A 13695-nucleotide genomic window follows, 5' to 3' on the forward strand; every position below is an offset into this window, starting at 1 on the left:
TTTAGAAATAAGATCTCTAAAGGGGTAATTAAGTTAAAATGATATGATTAGGGTGAGCCCTAATCCAATATGACTGGTGTCCTTATAAGGACACAGACGGATACGGAGGGAAGACCTCGTGAAGACACACGGAGAAGATGACATTCACAAGCCAAAGCTTGGGGCCTCGGAAGAGACCAATCTTGCCAACTCCTTGATCTCGGACTCCTAGCTTCCAGAATCATGAGAAGAAAAAGTTCTCTTGCTTAACCCACCTAGTCTGTGGTTATTTTGTTAAGGCAGCTCTAACAAACTGACACACTCCCCCATCTGATCTTGGGTACATAACACACTCCCCCATCTGATCTGGGATGTATGCTGGGCAAACCTATGGGAAGAAGGCAGTCTCCTCTCCAGAGTCATGGGTTTCTGTTCTCATCCACTGGTTTTCTCTTCCCTCTTAGTCAAAGAGAGATGGCTTTGCATCTCCAGACCTTAAATAACATCCAGGTAAGGACAGTTTCTAGCAGTCCTTTCTCTCTTTGTAAGTCAGCTCTGAGTCAAGTCATGCCTGGGGACGAAGACCATTCAGTGAGACCATTGGTATGTTGTAGGTAGGAAACCCAAAGACCTCACAGCTTGACCAGCTGTCAAGCTGCATTCAAGGAGCCATGAGCCCTGAGCCCAGCCCTCTTCTCTTCAAGGCGATTCAACAATCCAGCGTTTGATGGGTGAAGGGAGGGGCTAAGCCAGTCCCCTTAACCACAGCTCACCAGTCACAAGACACTTGCCACTCAGATCATTTCCCTCCCTTAAGGGCACTTAGGCCGGAGTGGCTCAGGGACTTTCCTAAGAAAAGCGATCCAGGAATCCCCCATCTGCACACACACTCACAGGCCAGCCGGCTGGGGACTGCCCTGCACGAGGTGTCGCCTCCCTGGGCATCCATGAGGTCTGGCTCCTGGAAGTCTGCCAGTCTGATGGCAGGGGAGTGGGAGCACCTATTATAGCTCTGGGCGGCCTCTCTTCCACCTTTCTCAACCGTTCTTTTCCATCAAGCAGGGCCATTACTACCCCATGGGAGACACCCGAAAAGTTCCTTGATCTCAAAGTGGAAGGCGTGGAAGCCTGTGTGTTGTAAAGTGGCCACAGAAGGGGAAGGCAGTCCTGACACCAGAGGCCCAGCGCCCGCCCAATCCGGGCTCCAGGTCTCTGTGGCCCCTTCCTCCTTCTCCTGAAGGAGCAGAGCACAGTGCAACGGAGTCCAGGCTTTGGAGTCAGACCGGCCTGGGTTTAAATCCTGGCTCCACTACTTAGAGCTGGGCTAGTTTCTGACCTGGGTAACACAGGTGAACCTCTAGGTTACTGTGTACTGGAGGTATTACCATCTGTCTCACACAGGGCTGGTCAGAGGGTTAGGAGGGGGTGCAGAGTCAACCACCTGGCTCAGAGCCTGGCCCCTCTTGGAGACCATGTCCCCACTGTACTGTTCCAGTTAGCCAAGACTCCTTAGCAGGGCCTAAATCATGGGATCAGGAAAAAATATATATGCAACATTGACTCACTTTAAGAAACTGCCAAATCTCCTGAGGCCAGCCTGCAATTAATTAGGGGGACGCTTGGGTACAACATAATGCACATGCTCTGGGCTTTCTAGGTCTCTCTAGCAGGGCCTTCAGAAGGTAAGGTTCCTGTTGATGACATGCTCACTCTTAGGGCACCTCGGCACCTTCCTCAGCCATTCTGCCAGTCCCACCCAGCACTCAGCTTAGGGAGGGGGAAAGGCAGAGTTTACGATGCTCAAGAGTCATCTGGAGGCAGGCACCTGTCGGAGAAGTCACAGCTGGGGAGATGGACTTGGGGGATCACAAACATGGAGGCTGAATTCCAGGGGTTGAGAAGAGGAAGGACCAAATCCTGACCATATCTATGGAGCTGAAGGTCCCCAGCCCCAGGCACTGATGTCAGGCAAGCCCTTAGTAACTCAGAGATGGCCTTGCAAGGAGACAGAGAACTTGTACTGGTGTCCCAGAGAGGCCCACGATTGCTCCAGGGGACATCGCACTGTCACAGACACCTAGAGTCAAACAGGCAATACTCCCAAGTCACTAAGGAACGGTTTCCATACACGTGTATAACAGGGATGCAATGAGACGCATGCTTCATGTGGCCTGTAGAATCCTCTTGGGAATGTCGTTCCTCGCTTGATTGTAACCAGGCTTATTTGAAATTCTCTTTCAAGAGTTCCCTGGTGGCCTAGTGGTTAGGATTCCAGGCTTTCACCGCTGGGACCCAGGTTCAATCCCTGGTCTGAGAACTGAGACCCTGCAAACTGCATGGTATGGCCAAAAAAATTAAAAGTAAACCTTTCTTTGAAATGTAAGTAATCATGACATGTGAGGCCTGGATTTGTGACCCTGGAGCAGCCCCTAACAGTCTCCCAAGTGCTCAGGATGAGCAGACGGGACAAGAAGGTAGAGCGCTGTCACCCCTTAAGTGCCCTGTTAACACGAGATCCCAAGACACTGCAGCCCACATACACCCTCCTTAGCACATCGGCCTTCTTAGCAGTCTCCTCTGGCTTCCTCCCTGGGCTGAGGGAATCCTTCTGATTAGAAGCCTGAAGGACCCCAGAACTGCCCTGAGGAAAGGGCTGGGTGTGGCTGCCAGGGCTGAGTCTGCGTTCTCAGCTCCAGGAGGGAGGCCAGAGTGGACAGGAGCGGCCCTGTGTAAGCCTGACTGATCAGCGGTGAGGACAGGTGACTCCACAGGACTAGAAAGAGCTCCCAACTTCAGCAGGCAGCCACCAGCAGCACCCCTGCTCAGACCCTGAACATGACACTATGGGAACAATGCGAACGATGCTCCTTTCACACAGGTATCCCCATGCCCACTCCACACCCCTGCACAGGCAGGCTCCCAGCAAACGCTTCCAGAATGGTCGGCCTCTCCTCCCCACCTCCACCGAGGCCACCACCCAGGTTTCTCTCTCACCCTCACCCCACTCTTCCAACCCACCATCTTGCTTAACATCCCTTGACAGCTGACACCATAGGGGTCCTAACAGGTGGGGTATAAGGAACTTGTTACTAAGGATAAGGCAGCTGAAGTCAAGAAATTTTTTGTACAAATTAGAAAAGATTCTGGCTTATCTTGGATTATATTTTGAGTGGGAGAGAAAATAGAGGAATTTTGGAAATCAGCAAGTGCCAATAGTGCTCAGGAAACATCAGTTTCTGCGACACCATGTACAACTGTGCAACCTCCTGCTATTTTAGAGATTTAATTTATAAATGTGCATGTGCATGCAAGCGTGTGCATATATTATGTTGGGGCCAGTATACATCACGGCAACTTGGCGCTGTCCGCCAAGTGCTTCTCACAGGCTAATGCTGTCTGACCACCTTCCTGCCTCAACATGAAGAGCTGATCTTCCTGATAAACCTAAGACTCTGAATAATCTGAACTCTCAATGCGGTGGCACAATACAGTGGAAAGATCATGGGTTTGAGGATCAGGTAGATTGGGCATCAGTCTTATTTCAGCCACTCGTCAGCCAGGGAACTGTGGGAAAGTCACTATCCTAAGTTGGTGTCCTCAGCTAGAGCCCTGACAGGCTCCTGTGAGATGCAAGTGAGCACACGTGATGCACGTTGCACACTTAGGAAATGACAGTCCCCAGTCCCCCAACCCCTCACTAACCTCCCTCATTCCTCCAGCTCTAGCCAAACCAAACCACTGGCTGTTTTCCACTCATGCCCCTTAACTCACTATCCATGCCTTTCTTTGTATGTTGCGTTTCCCTCTGCTAGATATGCCCTCCTTTACCTCCAAAGAAAGGGGTGTCTCTGGTTCAATCTTCCTTCAAGACACACCTCAAATGCCCTCTCCTTGGCAAGTCAGGTGCCCCAACCTCTCTTTTCTCTTGAGCATCCATTATGCTTTCTCTGCGGTTATTACTGTCTGCTTTGAGTGGGGGGTACATTCCTTAAATTCCATCCAGGCAGGGGACATATTCTTACTCATCTTGTGTTCCCACTATAACAGCTCTCCACATGGAAGATGATTTAAAAAAAAAAATCATAAAAATGACTGAAATAATAAATGAGGTCACAAGTCTATTGACTCTAGGATACTTAGGAATTATGTTCCATTTTTGCAGCTAAAAGAGTTTTCCTAGATCCAGTGGGACAATGCTCATCTGGGGGCTTCCTTGGCCTCCTACCAGCCTTACCAGGCTCCCCTCCCTGCCACCCTGGACGGGACTGTGTGTCCGTCAGGCATCCACGTTGCGTAACCACAGCACTCTCCATCAATCCACCACATGTCCCACCCAAAACCTCAGCCTACTTGAAGAAGGCCCTGCTGCCCACAGCCCTTCCCTGCCTCCTCTCAGGGCTGGGAGCTGGCTCTGTGGCCCAGGCTGCAGACAGTCGGTCGGAATTCCCAGTGTTGTGCCCACCGCCCTACTGGACCTCTCCCTTCCACATCCGCCATTCCCTCTAGGATGCTGTGAGCTCAGTGTCTCAGACCATGTGGCCCTGGTCCTCCAGGTACCAGGACTCTGTGTTCTCGAAACCTTCAAGGAAGGGCCCGTGAGTCTGTGAGAGCCTTTGTGCCCCAGTCAGGCTGTCAGGCCAAGGCATCAGCAGGGAATACCTGCAGTGCAATCACACTGGGATCATGGCCTCAAAAGTTCAGCCCACAAAGGCACATCCTCAGAGCCTTTCCAGTCTCCCAGCTCCTGCACTGGGTGGGACTTCAGCCTATGACCTGGGATGGAGAAGCTTCTTCACAGCTTCACGGCCACCCTTCCCCAGACTTCCACCTTGGTTCCCCACCACCTACATTGGCTGCACGTCACTACTTCTCTGCTCAGAAGACACCATTCATCCCTCCAGATCCTACAGCACTTTCAGTAAGACCTCCAACCTTTCAACAAAGCCTGCCTCCTCTGTTATTTTTACGAATTCCTCTCTAGTCAATACTGGCTGGACAATACCCTCTACAGGTAGATTCCAATACATGCTCTAAAACAGTCACCTGGCCCTAGAGAGAAGCTTGAGTTCTTTGGAATTTCTTACATCATGTCAAACTGAAACATGCCTCTTCTGTAATCCTTTCTACCATCACCACTGTGACTCCTCAGTCCTGCTCTCTGAGCAACACAGAAGATGGCAGCTGAAATTCACAGTCACAACCTTTGTATTTCCTGTCTGTCCCAGGACCTTACAGGGCTTACAAGACAGGGATTCCAGTTTTGATGCAGTAAGGGGCTCTCCTCTACTGCTCCCAAAGTGTGGTGCCCAGGGAACCACCTCCAGGTGTGACCTGCCTTGGCCACTTCAGGGAAAAATAGGATGACCCCCTCCCCAGCAAGGTCTAAAGCCAGGACTTCTATTAATGCAGCCAAGCTAAGTCAAGTTCTGTGGGCTGTTTATGAGGCTGGGTAGAAAATGCACAAATTGATTTTGGGAGCCTAAGGACAGGACTTTGCCTTTATCCCGCCATGTCCCATCGAGCTGGTTTGAGCTCTGAGCTCTCTCTGTTTGTTGTCCTTGTCCTGCACGTTGGTGACTGGCCATCAGCAATCAGCCTGTCCGCTCACCCTGCCATGAACTCTTGCCTCCTGGACCTCCTGCTCATCTCCACTGTAGGGGTCACACCTGGAGGCCAAGATGATAATACTTGCCCTCTGAACTTTCATAATAAACTTTCTGGGTGATGGAACCCACTCCTCTTGACAAAGTCTATTTGCCAGGCTTCCTGAGCCAAGGAGGCTAATAATGCCTCTTAGTACTTATGATGAGCCAAACACTGTAGCCAATATTTTTTTTTTGTAGCCAATATTTAATACGCATCATCATCTCACAACATCCAAATGAAATTGACCTATTATTGTTCCCATATAACAGGAGAGGAATTTCAAGCTCAGAGAGGGAGAGACTGGCTCAAAGGAACAGCAGCAGGTCTGAGAAGAGCCAGGATTTAAATGAAGGACTGTCTGAGCTGGCAGAGCCCTCAGAGATGAGGGAGGCCAAGTCCCCAGGATGGCGGACACCCGCCGCCCGCCATACCCTTGTCTGGAGGGGATGGGTGAGGAGTCAGTTTCCTCGTCTCCAGCAGCAGGGCAACACATCTGTCAGAGGCTTTGTGCAGCTCCAGTGAGCCACACAGTGAAAACCTAGCCGGCCACGCAGGGCAGTGGTGCCTGCTGTTACCGGGAGAGCGTCATTGCATTGAAGAACCAGATGTCTTGGCTGGTTGCAGGAAGAGCTTATGTAATAAAACTTTCTCATGACAAGGAGCTGAGGTCAGGTGTCAGAGCCAAGAACTACTCCTTTGCTTTGGTAAAATGTCGAATTAAAAGAATTCTCCCTTCTCATCCGAATTTGAGTTCTAACTTCTCCCTGCCCCCTCCCTACACTAACCCTTGCTCCCCTGTCCCCTCTCCCAGTTATTTACTGAATTTGGAGTTTGAGACCACACATCCCAGGATGCCTGAGACAGTCCGGTCATCCCAGGATCCCATCCAGCTCAGCATCTGCCTCCTCCTTTCACTCTCAGAAGTGTCCCAGTTTGGACAATAAATTAAATTGAATATTCTGGAAACTTACACACACACACAAACTTTCCTTCCCTGGCACCTGTTCCCCTCGCATAAATGGGAATAACACTGCCCGCCTCAGGAGACTAGCCCTTTGTAAAACCCACCAAAGCCAGAAGTTCCTCTCTGCCTTCCCTCTGGAGGCAGCTTTCTGAGGCCAGTCTACACACAGCTCTGTTTCATCCAGGAAGCAGTTCAGTGTCAAGCTAGCTGTTCATGCAGAAACCTCTGATTTGGGGAAACACAGCCTGTTGCGGGAAGGAAACAGTTGCCCTGAAGAGAGGAGTTGTCACGTGTCCATGCAAGGAACAAAAGTAACCTGTTTTTGGTCTTCCAAACCTGAGCTGTGGCTCTGCCCTTCTCTGCTCCCTTAGTCCCTACAGAAGATCCCCTGGTTCCTACACAACTCTCTCTCTCTCTCCCTCTCTCTCACATACATACTCATACTGTCAACCCAAGGAGTTCCTTCTGGTGGACTCTCTGGACCTTTCTATCAGCAGCAGGTTGGAAACGTTTGCTCAGAAGACCTCTCAGGTCACCCCAGTGCAGTCAAAGGAATGATCCTCCTTGTCAGAGTGCTCCCTTCCCAGCCACAACTGAGTGGGCTCTTCCAACCATGCTCATAAGGCACTGTGCGTTTATGTCTTTAGCTGGGGGTCTGGGCGGGGCTTCTGACTATGCCCACCAAAAATGCCTAGTGACCAGCAGGCACTGGTGTCCCTGAACCAGCAGAGCAATCCTGGGATTTGGGTCACTTCATTGCCTACACCTATCCTCATCCTGGGGGAAACAGAGGTGCTCAAGAGTATGGCCCTGAGAGTGAGGGAGTGGCTGTGACAGGATCAGTTCCCCATAGCCTCACCTGGGTTGACAACCTCTTCCTGGAGGTTTGTTAGTAGGCCTGCCACCCACTTGACTCTGAATAAGCTGTTTCAGAGACAGGGACAACTCAAATATCCAGTCTGCAATCTAGGGCTGTCACTGATACTTTAGCATGGGTGAGCAGGCTCATGCACACACTTTGGTCTCAGTAAAATACAAACACACTCAAAACAAGGTGAAATAGAAACTTGTCAGACCCAGCTACATAACTTAAAAGAACCAACAGTCTTGCAAGTTTGACTGAAAGTTGAATCCCAGCATTTCTTGTGTCTTTGTTTTTATTGGGCAATTATCATATGCCAGGAAATCATCTAAAGGCTTCACACGTGTTAACCCAGCCCTGCCTTAGCAAATCGAGGTAACCACTGTGTCACGGCAAAGGTAGGACTCACCCTGAAAGGCTGGGGAGCCTGGCCAGGTAGAGAGGTGTGGAAGGGAAAGGTAAGGAGGGGAGGAAATCCAACTTCAGGGCCACTGAGTCTCTTGGCAGCAGTGCAGATTCTAGACAAGGCCCTCCCTCCTTATCGGACAGCTCTGTCCCTCACTCAACCATCTAAATCCCTGATACTGGCCCTACACACAGGTCTTTGCTTATAAAAGGTTCTCAAGGTTGACTGCCTTCCCCAGATAGGTGTCTCCACCACCCTCACTCCAATACTACACAGGCAACTTCTCATAACTGTTTGGATGTGTCCCTAAAACTTGCTGGTGATAAGGAGGGGGCAAGGTGGGGGATATTTGGGTCCTTGGAATACATCTTTCCATGGAACTGATGCTTGCATTCCCAGAAAAACCATTTAATACCCATGTACTTGCATTAAGCACAAGTATAAGAGTGCTGATACCACAAAGCACTCCCTACTTCCCATCACCACAAAACAGAAAGATCTCATGAGCCTTCACACCCGCAGTGGCTTTAGCTGCTACAGACACTTCCCTCTGAGTCTTTGACCTTTAAGTCTCCAGCCTTAGCTGTTCTGCAAGCTGAATTTGCCCCAAACCTGGTCTCTTTCTCATTTTTCATTGCCTAATGGAGTGTCCATCTGGACTTTCCGATAGCGCTCATCTGTTCAAACCCACTGAGCTACATAGGACAGAACCCAGGGCCAGAGGGCCAGAAGGCCTGATTTTTGCCACCAGCAGCTGGGTGACCCTGGGTAGGTTTCTTTGGATGTCATCATCCTCACAGGTAAAAATATAGGGTGCATGCGAGAAACTACCCAAGGCTCCCTCCTAACTCCAAAGGGAGTCAACCATCCTCATCTCCCTTCCCCCTTCCAAGGAGCTCCTCCATGCTCTCTTGCTGCTAACAATTGCTTCATTCTTCTCCCAGCAAACTAGCACAAAATGTCAGTGTCCAGTTTGACTCTTTTCTCTCTCCCTCAAATCCAATCAGTTACCAAATCCTGCAGGATTTCTTGGCAAGCTCATTCACCTCTGTTCCCTCCTCTCCACCCGTTGACTTGATTTAGGTCCTAAAGTACCGCAATGGGTTATTCCAACAGTACATTCTCATAAACCCCTCCCTGTCTCTCCAACCTACCCTTCTTAGCCTGGAATCCTCCTGAAAGCACAGCCTTCACCTAGTCTCAAGGTCATCGACATTACATTTAAATTCTTTAACTTCAGCTTTCAAGACCTTCCAGGATCTCTCCCCAGCCTGAGACTCCAGCCTCACTTCTCCCAGAGTCCCCTCCCCATCCTACCCCATGACTACAGCTCTGCAGGTCACTCATCAGGCTTGTCCTAGTCTTTCAGGTTCTACTCTTGTTCCTTGCCTTATCTCCAGCACAAAACCACCTGCCTTTTTCCCCTTTTACTGAGATCAACACTGCAACACCAGCCAGCTCAAGGCCCTTGTCTGCCACAAACTCTTCCTCAATATCTGCTGAGTGTTGGGTGGAACATAAGGGCTGATGCAGCCCCAGGGCAGCTCAGAGTTTGGAGAGAGTGTGGACAGAGACATGCAAATGATGTGCATTAAGTACCAAAGCAGAGATCTGTACCGGATGCTATAGCAAAAATGACTTGGGGGTTGGGGAGGGAGAGGTGTTTCAAGACTTTGATCTACCTCCTGAAGGATTAGCAAGAGTTCACGCATCTTGAAGAGCAGAGACAAAAGGACTTCCCAGGAAGAGAAAATAGTGTATGTAAAGGCAGAGAGGCACAAAATGTAGACATTTTTAAGCTACTCCGCTTGGGGAACAGTGGAGATGCAGCTGATGAGTCTAATTATTGCCAGCCTCTGTGGAACTCTGAATGCCAAACAAGGATGGTATACTTTAGACCTTTCAGAGGCAAGCCTATCCCATTTTGTCTATACCTTCCATCTACAAGTGTGTTACAGAAGCCAAGGTCACTACACAACATGTAACATGATGACTAAAAGCACTGTGCACAGTGAAAGCTGGGTTCTCATGTGCATAAATGTATTTGTGACTGAGAGGAAATCGAAGTAAGAATTATCAGGAAGCACCATAGTAAGGATTACCCAGAAGCACTAAATAGAAATCATAAATTTCCCGAAGATAAAGCTGAGAGTGAGCAGCACCCTGGAACTCTCAAAGCCTTGAGGAGATCTAGGTCTAAAGGTAAACAGACGCTCTAAGATGGCATCTCCTAGCAGAGTATTCACTGCGTGAGAGAGAAGAATGGCCCTCATGAAGATCTGCAAGACCTGGCTTTCAAAGTCTATAAAGGATACAGCCCACCCTTCTGGGACCAGCAGTGGATTCTGCAAAAACTGAGACACAGAGGTGTCATCAAGTGTTGAAACCAAAGAATGATGCTAGGAAAACAAGTGTAACTGCTCTGAGGAAGGAGGAAGCAGGAAAAATAGTGACTCAGGAAAATACAAAGCTGCCAAGAGTTTCAGCCTAGCTGTGCCCACACCAAGTGATGACAGTGTGACATCTTTTTTTTTTTTTTTTTTTCCTGAGTGATACTTCTTGAATGAGGGTGCTCAATCTGGGAACTTAATAAACCTTTAAGTTTATTGCCTCAATGTTTAAATGCCTCAACGGTGCTGTTCATATTAGCTATTCCTCCCCATGTTTTGCAAAAGGGGATCCACCAGAAGATTTCAAGCAGAAGTGTCATGAACAAATCTATGTATCAGGAAGGAAATGTTTTTGATAGCCAAGTGAAAAACAGCTTCCAAATATTACCACAAATCTGACAGTCTAAAGGCTACGCCATTCCTTGTCCAAAGCGCAATTCTTTCAGGACTGTTCCTCCCTCCTCACTTCTCCATCTGGCCCCCTAGCCCATAGATTCTCTCTAGTTTCTCCTACCTGTATCCTCTCTGGGGTCCAGCACAGGCCCTAGTCACTTCTATCTTAATTGATCTTCCACTGGGCTTCTCCAACCCCAGGGTCTCTTACCAAGCAGTTTCTACTTGGCCTTCATCAGAATCACAGAGGAATTTGGTAAAAACATGCCAGACCTACTTAATCTGAGTAATTTAAAAACTCCCTAGGCAATTCTGAGGCTCAGCCAGGTTTGCAAACTGTTTTTTTTTTTTTTTTTCCAATCCTTGCTATAGATAAATGAAGGGGCTGCACTGCTGAGAACTTCTGAGAAATGCAGAATGTCAGGTTCCACCCCGACCTAGGAATCAGAATTTACATTTGAACAAGATCCCCAGGTGACTCTTAAGCTTGTTAAAAGTTGAAAAGCACTGCTACCAAGTGTTGCCAGATCATTCATTCCACAAATATTTACTGGATTTTCTCCACTGGGCTAGAGGTTAGGGAGGCTGAAAGGGTCAAGGGGCAAGGTCCCAGACTTTAAATTCAGAGAACCATCAATCAATCTCCTGCTTAAAAGCCATTATGGAGGCTCATGATTTCAAAGCCCAGACTTCTCCACCTGGCCTTCATGGCCTGCTGGGAACAGGTTTCTTCCTCATCACCAGCTTTATTGTCTCTCACTTATCACTGGAGCCAAGCTGGGCCACTTGCCACTTCTCAGGCTATGAAGTGCTTGCCTGCCTACACAGTTCTCACAGGGCAGGTCACACTCTACCTACCTCTGCCTGGAGAAATCCTTCGAGGTCCATGCACATGTCACACAACAGGACCATGCACGTGTCACCCCCTTCCTGAAATTATCCCAGGTTTTACGAAGTCAGATGAAAGATAAATTCCCACAATGCATTGCTCTTACCTCCTTCATAGTATTTATTTCATTCTATTTGTCAGGCACCTGTAGCACATAGCTGAACCAGTAAAGAGACCATGATGCTGTTTATCTCTGTAGTAGCAATACGCTAATAACTGGCACATCACTGAATCTCAAGTGATACTAACAATAATGTATTAAGTAAAAATTATGAATGAGTGTAGTAAAAGTTCACCAGTCCCCCTCATCTCCCACTTCAAAGTCATCTAAATATGAATTTAAGCAGATTACATACAGACTACCTAAGCCTCAAGTAAAAAAGAAACAACCTCTAAATCAAGTATTTTTTTCATGTAGTACAAATAACAATCAAAGACTGAACACGCAGAAGATGAACTTTGTGTACAGCCAACTGCCGTTGTTGGGCATTAAACTTCATAGAATGCAACATAAAATTTGGTAACATTGCAGATTTGTAGTATAATTGATTAAGGAACTGGGAGAAAGAGATATGAGACAGGAAGTGAACAAAAATATACAAAGGGAGACATATCTGTACTAAACATCCAGCTGCTCTAAAAGTAAAAATACTCTGGATTTGTTTTTAAGAGGACTAAATGCTGGCTAGAGTGCCTGTTTTGATCTTATGCACATTTTGGAAGCCCTAGTCTTTAAATATATAATCTTATTTTCATCTGAGGAACAACTGAAGGTCTGGAGTCAGGATGTCATGAAGGAGATGAACCCTCTTTCAAACAGAACCATCCCCGTCTTGCCGTATATTGGGACGCAGTGGCTTGAGGTTTGGAAAAGCATGTTGCATTTTTCTAATTACAGTACACAGTTGATTTCAGCTAAGGCGTTGCAGCTGGACGCACGCTCTGTGGAACACCGATCTGCTTGGGCAAAACGGACCGTAAGCTTCCCGACCACCTTGGGCTATCTCTAGACTACGCCGCCGCTCCAACAGACTGAGCAGAGCTCTGACACACTACACACAACTGGGATGACCGGCCACCCTGCGCATCTCCAGGCCATCCCGGCACCTGTAGGGGTGCGGACACTCCGTAGACTCCGGACAGGACTGGGAGGAGACGCGAAGCAAATCCCCAGGAGTTATATTCTCCCAATCTGGCAAGAGAAGGGGAGGAGGGTCCGCGCCCTCACGTCTGGGACACACTCGGGGATCTCGGTTCCTAAGGCAATTCCCCAGCGGGGGCTCCCAGTTCAGCCTGCGCAGTGGGCCCGGGGGGCGTGGGGAGAACCCACTGACCTGAGTGCGGGGCTCCTCTCCGGACAGCTCAGGTGTGCGGGCCTTTCACTTGTCCCCCCACCTCCGAACATGAGAGCCGAGAAACGAGCAGCAGGCTACTGACCCACCGACCAACTAACCGACCAACCAGCGGACCGACCGGCAGCGGCCGCGTCCGGAGCCCACGTGACGGGGGCGGGGACCCACGGGAGACTCGGGAGGCTCGTCCCGGAGCGCCAGCTCCCAGACCGCCCCACCTTCCCCCGGGACCGCCCCCACTGCCACGCCCCCTCCCTCTAGGCTCCGTGGCAGCCCGCAGGGACCCAACCGCCAAGAGTTCTAGTTCCTTAGCGACCTGACTCGCCAACCCCGCCCCTTCGGACCTGCTTAGCCCCCGCCGGTCCAGCCCCAGCCCCGCCCAGCCCCAGCTCCGGCACCGCCTCCTAAGCCGACTTTACCGTCCCCCTAAGCCCCGCCTCCCTCTGGCGGCCACGCCCCTCAGAGCCCCGCCCCTGCTCTTGTCACCTCCTTCTCCAGCACCCTTCCGGCCCGGGGTGACGCCTGGCGGTCCTCGGCTCCCCGTTCCCTAGGCTTCTCCGGCCCTTGAGCACCGTTCCTTGGCCATAGGGAATAAAAGCGAAAAGCAGAAAGGGAACTTGTGTCGAGAATTGCAAAAAGAGATGTCATAGAAAGAATGTTTTAGAGGCAGTCCCAGCGCAGCAACCGTTGGGTGTGCGGACTTCTGGGCCCAGGCGATCTAGTTCAAATTGAGGTTGGCCTGAAGGCAATCTCACTTCTTGTCTCTGAGCGCCCGCAGTTCGGAAGACTGAGACACCCTAGGATCTGGCCGCTC

The 13695-nt window shown here is 49.7% G+C and overlaps 1 protein-coding gene across 9 annotated transcripts in view; it reads right to left on the reverse strand.

The window, feature by feature from the left end:
- PPFIBP2 (PPFIA binding protein 2) overlaps window positions 1-13217 on the reverse strand; it is a 161860-nt gene extending 148643 nt beyond the window's left edge. For 3 of the 9 annotated variants that reach the window (XM_043904032.1, XM_043904057.1, XM_043904023.1), the window contains exon 1: window positions 12864-13217. The gene's annotated coding sequence lies outside the window, so the exon portion shown is untranslated. The remainder of the gene's footprint in view (window positions 1-12863) is intronic. The other 6 variants (XM_043904094.1, XM_043904067.1, XM_043904049.1 and 3 more) reach the window with 4 other exon arrangements.
- Window positions 13218-13695: the final 478 nt, after the last annotated feature.

Source organism: Cervus elaphus, chromosome 1 (assembly GCF_910594005.1).
Source record: "Cervus elaphus chromosome 1, mCerEla1.1, whole genome shotgun sequence".
NCBI classification, from domain to species: domain Eukaryota; kingdom Metazoa; phylum Chordata; class Mammalia; order Artiodactyla; family Cervidae; genus Cervus; species Cervus elaphus.